Source organism: Arvicola amphibius, chromosome 9 (genome assembly GCF_903992535.2).
Source record: "Arvicola amphibius chromosome 9, mArvAmp1.2, whole genome shotgun sequence".
In the NCBI taxonomy this organism is placed as follows: Eukaryota; Metazoa; Chordata; class Mammalia; order Rodentia; family Cricetidae; genus Arvicola; species Arvicola amphibius.
The window spans coordinates 4,636,052-4,643,069 of NC_052055.2; positions in this window are offsets into that span (position 1 = coordinate 4,636,052).

Here is a 7,018-nt window from a genome sequence, read left to right on the forward strand (position 1 = left end):
AGAGCCAGTGTTCTGGCAGAGGAGAGGGGTGAGGCAAGGTACAGAAACGGTAGGTTGGAAAACTGCGAGCAGCCCTTCTGCCTCCACTTTGGAGGCATGATTGCAAAGGAGAATGAAAAGTTCTATTAAGGTTAGATCAAGAAGGGATCAGAACCCGGCCTTCATTCTAGAAGCATTTTAAATAGGGAGGTAATATAGACTAGCATACTTAACAGAGTCATGGTCCTCAGCCTCCATTTTCCCACTGATGGGATTTCAGGAACATACCACCATATCCAGGGAAAGATGTTTCTAAAGATTACTCAGTAGATTACAAATGATAGACAGTTTGGCAGAAACCTAGCCCTGGGGAGGCAGGAGGCAAGCTCTAGGCTAGCCAGGTCTATACAGTAAGACCCTGTCTCAGAACAACAGTGATTCCCACCCACCCCCTAAAAACAGACTAACAAAAAACCAGATGTGGGGGCACATGCCTGTAATCCTAGCACCAGGAGGGTAAAAAAACAATGATTGCCATAAATTTAACATCAGCTCTAGTCCAGCCTGGATGATGGGCAATCCTCCGGCAAAGGAAAGAAACCCTGATTCAGGTAGTGTCCTGGAAATGGGGAGACAGAGCCTTTCACATGCGAGTTTGGGGGTCTTTAGTGTAGACACAACTGAAGTATTTCAGTGCTTAGGAGATGGAAGATAAGCATACCACCTAGAGAAACACAAGCGAGAAGGGACATGACAGAGAAGGCCTAAAGGACTGGCCAAGAAACAGAATTAGAATAGTGAAAACTCAAGCCACCTTAGGAGCAGGGTGCGCTCCCGTATGGAAGGAGTTGTCATATCCCTGAAACGGTGAAAAGGGGCTTCTAGTGTTAGCAAATGGAATAATATTGATAAGCTCCAACCTCATATTGTTTGGATTTTTATCACATAAGTATTGGGAAAGACAATTTTGGGGCTGGAGAGATGACTTAGCAGTTAAGAGCACTGACTGCTCTTCCAGAGGACCCAAGTTCAATTCCCAGCACCCACATGGCAGCTCAGAACTGTCTGTAACTCTAGTTCCAGGGGAAATCCAACACCCTCACACAGACATACATGCAGGCAAACACCAACGCTCATGAAATAAAAATTAATCATAAAGTAAGCACAAAAGTGTTTTTAAAAAGTTATTCCCGTTCTAAAAAAATACTACAAAGGTGGAGGAAAAAAGACTTTGAGTCTTGACAGGGAGAGCATTTCAGAACCAAGTACAGTCATTAGTGGAGAAAAGGGTCTGAGAAGTTATTTGAGACTTTCCATTGCACAATTTCAGTGAAGTGGGAGGGCAGGAGGTTGCCGAGGTTCAAGGGATGAACAGCTGAAGTCGGGAAAGTTGACCTCTCCTGGTGTAGGGTACTGAACTAGGGCCTAACCCAACATTTACACCAGGAAGGATTCAGCAATATTAATTGAAACTATGTAGCCATGTAATGAGTACATGTATATTCAAATTGAAAGAATAATGTTACCTTTTAATGAACACAATAGAAACTTGAAAATTGTTTAACATTGGAATAGACAACATAGTAGAGAACTAAGGGACTGATAGCTATCTAATGAGAACAGCATTCTTAATTATGTTTGAGGTTTGGGATTTGGGTTATTTTGCCAAGTCAGGTTACTCATACAGAAACCCAGAGGTAGTGCCAGAGAAAATATTTTTAAATAGAAAGCCCTAAGGTTAAAATCATAATTACCTTCACACTTAGATCATTCTGATCCATTGATTCAAACCTACTTGCTTTTGTGCCAATAGAAAGGAGTAAATGAATTTATAGACAAAGGTAAGTCACTCAGAAATAGATAATAGGTAAGCCTAAAATCACTGGCCTCTAGTAGAAGTCTCATGTAGTCACATAAGTAAATGTGACCAATAGTAATTGAGAGAGGGGGAAAATCAGTTAATGAGAGCTGTGGTTTGAATGCTTAAGCCCTGAGGAAGCAGTAGGAGGAGGCAGGGCCTAATAGGTGATTAGATCATGCGGTCAAGTGACTGGATGAATGCCATTCTGGAGGGAACGGGTTCCTTCTAAACGAGCAAGTTCAGGTTCCCCACCCCCTTCCTCTTGTTCTTCAGACCTCCATATTCTATTAGGAGATCTCATGGCAAGAGTGTCATTATATGCCAGCCCCTCCATCTCAGGCTTCCCAACCTCTAGAACCATTGAGTCAATAAATTTCTATTCATTATGAATTATCAAGTCTTTGATATTTTGCTGTAGCAACATAAAACAAGGCAGTCTCAGAAAGGCTAGTCTGGAGCAAGACCCTGTTGATGTTGGAGGGGGGATCTTAATGCAGATTTTTATTTTTAAAGGAATACTAGAGTATTCCCTATTCTATAGAAATAAAAAAATGTACACATTTTGAGTAAAATGTGTACATTTGAAACATGAGGGTAGGACGTGCATCTGAGAGGTAAAACATTGCGTACCCCACATTGAAGCCTCGGCACTGCAAACAGCCATCCAACCAAAAAACAAACAAACAAACAAAGCCAGAAAGTCTCTGGCAGGTATAAAATTGCATGTGTAAACAGTACCTGGGAGATAGTAGCAGGAGAACTAGAGTTCAGGGTCATCCTCGGCTACATACTGAGATGGAGACCCGTGTGGGCAATCTTAGCTATAGAGACTGTGTGTGTGCACGCACATGCATGTGTATGTGTTAAGGTAACAGAACTGACTCCCACAAATTGTCTTCTTTTCTCCATACATGCACTATGATATACACACGTGTGTACACACACAAGCACTATGGTATACACACATGCATGTACACACACACAAACCACAAATATTGATAGTATTGATAGCAAATATGTAATGGTAAATATTGTTAAAAATTACTTTGCCAGGTATAAATACTGTATACTGTTCCTTCTGAAATGAATATGTAAAAAGAGTATCCTTTTTCTTTTTCTCTTCTTTTCTTTTTCTTTTCTTTTTTTTTTTTTTGTGTTTTAAAATAGGGTTTCTCTGTATAGCCCTGGCTGTAATAGAACTCACTCTGTAGACCAGGCTGGCCTGGAACTTAGGGATCTGACTGCCTCTGCCTTCCAAGAGCTAGGATTAAAGGCATGCACCAACAGTATTCCTTTATTTTATAAATGTAATTCCTTTACTTGGATTGGCTTTCACCTTGGATAAGGAATACTTTTATTATGTATTTGTTTATACAGAATGTAGGGCCAGATCAACAGGGTTGTATGGAATTCCAGCGTAGCAAGTTTCTGCAGCCCAGCGCCAGCCATCAGCCAGCTCCACATCTACCTATAGACAGCCTGCATGGCAAACAGAGGAGACCAGAGCCTGGCTTCAGTGCCAAGTGTGGGAAATTAAAGCTGTCCTGTTTTCTTTCAGTGATGTGTGTGTCACTAGATGTAGGTCAGCATTTTAACTTTCCCGAGTGACCTGGATGGTTTCTGTGATAAGCAAGTCATAAGCAATGCTCTGACGTCTCTTGTTACTTCAAGGAACAACAGATTACTCACTGTTAATTTAAGAGGACTGATTTAGAAAACTACGTCAGAGGCCAAAGTGATAATCGAGTTTTACAAATTAAATGCATTTACATGACCCATAAGTCTGATGTTATGTCTCCCCGTGCTCTTTGGAAGTTAGGAAACCCTTGGAAAATTAATTTCACTTGCACTCTGTTGCCAGGCATTGTCTGATAGTGGCATATTGTTTGTTGAGCAGTACAATACACAGTCAGATAGGTTTGTAGCTCTCTTATCTTCCAGTTGCCTGGAAGAAAGCCTAACATTTGGGCTGGTGGCTTAGAAAATGGGAGCTCTGAAGTCAACTTCTCTGCTTGAACTGTGGCTTGCTCTATATTCTTTAATAAGTAGCTTAACTCAGGTGAACTAATTCTGCTGCCTGCATGACGTTTAATAATGGTATCAAGGCCATTAAAAAAGCTGAGCTAGTCCAGGCCTCTGCTGCCAAGGCTGCACCTATATTCAATCTCAGGGACCCACAAGGTAGGAGAGAATCAACTCCAAGTTGTCCTCTGCTATTCACACAAACAAAACAAAACCCTGAAACAAACAAAACAAAACCCTGGTCTACAAGAGCTAGTTCCAGGACAGGCTCTAAAAAAGCTGCAGAGAAACCCTGTCTCGAAAAACCAAAAAAAAAAAAATAGGTATAGAGGTACACACCTGTAATTCCAGCACTTTCCAAGTGGGTATTAGAGGTCAGGATTGAGTTTGAGGCCAACCTGGCCTACATGAAATTCTGACTCGGTTGGGCAGTGGTGGTGCATGCCTTTAATCCTAAAGATAGGTAGATCTCTGTGAGTTTGTGGTCAGCCTGGTCTACAAGAGCTAGTTCCAGGACAGGCTCCAAAGCTACAGAGAAACCCTGTCTCGAAAAGCAAAAACAAAAAAAGAAAAAAGAAAAGGAAAAGAGAAGAGAAACTCTGACTCAAAACAAGTGTGTGTGTGTGTGTGTGTGTGTGTGTGTGTCTGTGAACAAGACACTGAGGTAGCAGACAGGAGGCTGAAGTGATTTCTGTTGTCTCGAGTGAGCTTGTCACATAGCTCGTTCTTTACTCATTTCACAAAGGAGAAAACAGAAACGAGGGCTGTGCAGCCTGCTCAAGACCATAGGGTCGAACAGAGAGGATCGGGTTCAAGTTCTGAAAAATGTCTCATATGGCCTGTGATCCCAGCACTTGGGAAGCTGAGGATGGAGGCTCCTGCACTGGGCCAGCCTGGACTACATGGTAAACTTCAGGCAGACCTGAGCTACAAAGTGAAACACTGTTTCCCACCCAAAGACAACTAATCCACAGAGCGAGCCAAGTTTAAGACAAGCGTTTCAGCTGTATCTACTCCTTGGGTCACTTTGGCCATGGAATGTCAAGCTCCAGCAGGTAAATGAGAAATTACAGTAATAGTCAGAGCAAGATCAGTGAGATCTGTCAACCACACAGGCAACTCAGTCCCTCTGGAGTTTCTGCCAGGTTGGGTCTGTGCCTTGCTGTGGGCCTTTGATACTATCTTGTCTGATGTTGTAACATTATTGACTGACTTTAGGGTAAGGTGTTTTCTAAGGTAAGAACTTCATTTTTTTAAATCATTTTTTATTCCTTGAGAATTTTTTTTTTTTCTTGGTTTTTCGAGACAGGGTTTCTCTGCGGCTTTGGAGCCTGTCCTGGAACTAGCTCTTGTAGACCAGGCTGGTCTCGAACTCACAGAGATCCGCCTGCCTCTGCCTCCCGAGTGCTGGGATTAAAGGCGTGCGCCACCACCGCCCGGCTTTCCTTGAGAATTTTATACACACACACGCACACACACACACACGCACACACACACATATATATATACACATACATACAATGGAATATGATTTTATCAACCCCCATTTCTTCCTCCAGTCACCATATTTGATTTTCTTTTCTGTTGTACAGAACACTCAGTAGAGAGAGTTCTGTGCCTGCTCTCTAATGGCTAACAGAGTTACTGGCATAATGACATAGTCTGCCTCAGGCAGCAGAAAGCTGTCTTGCACCAGACTTTACCAGAGGGACCCCTTGGACACTATCCTTCCTTAATCATGATGTATTTATTTCATATTTTAAAAAAATTAGCAATATTTTAAATGCATACTAGTAACTGTGGTGGTTTGAAAGAAAATGGCTCCCAAAGGGAGTGGCACTATTAGGAAGTGTGGCTTCGTTGGAAGAAGTGTGTCACTGTGGGAGTGGGCATTGAGGTCTCTTTTGCTCAAGTTTCATCCAGAGTAACAGTCAGTCGAGTTCCTGCTGCCTTCTAGACAGGATATAGCCAGCACCACGTCTGCCTGCATGGACCATGCTCCCTATCATGATGATAATGGACTGAACCTCTGAAACTGTAAGCAAACCACCCTAAATGCTTTCCTTAGAGCTTAGAGTTGCCATGGTCATGGTGTCTCTTCACAGTAATAGGAACCCTAACTAAAACACTAACATTTAAAGGACCCCCCCCCTCTCTCTCTCTCTTCTTTCTTATTTTTAAGACAGGGCTTCTCTGTAGCTTTGGAGACCATCCTGAAACTCACTTTGTAGACCACGCTGGCCTCAAACTCATGGAGATGCACCTGTCTCAGCTTCCCGAGTGCTGCTATTAAAAGCGTGCACTACTACTGCCTGGCTAAGAACTTTTATTTCTTTGCTTATCCATATTAAAATCAGATGTTGTTGACCAGTGATTGATCATTTGATTGACTCCTCTTTAGGAAAAATGACTCCTTATTTGGGGGAGGGAAGGCTTTGCTGAACAATACGTGAAGACATAGTTCATATGCTCCCAGCAGTTGGTATACTGAGGCAGAAGCTGTGCGCCTGAGGACAGCCAGGATTCCATGTGTGTTCCAGGCCAGCCTGGGCTACAGCGTGGGACTTATCAGGCAAAGGTTCTTGCAGGACAAACCTAATGAGTTTGACCCTTGGGACCCACGGAAGAAGCCAGACACACCCATGAGTGTCTGCACTCCTGCACTAAGTGAGAGGCCACAATGGGAAAGTGACTTGGAAGCTCACAAGCTGGGTAGCAGGGCCACCAACTGAGGACTCTTCAAGTCTCGGAAACTGTGGGAGGCATTTATCATTCAAACCACCATGTGCCCTCCCTGGCCCCTGTAGTGTGGTAGGCATATCATAATGTAAGAAATGTATTTAGCCAAACTTCTTTAGGAAGCCTTTAAGGTTTTTTGCCTTTAGGACTGTCTTCCAGGGCTCAATTAAAAAGAGTTTAATTGAACCACAGATAGTTAAAAAGGGGCTGGATATCTGAGGTAAAGATCTGAGGGTAAGAAATCCACTCGCAGCAGGAACTGTCTGCCCAGGTGTCTATTCTTCTCCCTTCAATCCATCTTTCCTCACTGTTCCCCCATTACTCGCTCTTTTTGTTCTCCACTGTTCTTAGTTCTACATTGTTCCGTAGTCTGCATCCTTCCTCCTTGTCTTTAGTTCTACCCATTACCAGTGTCCC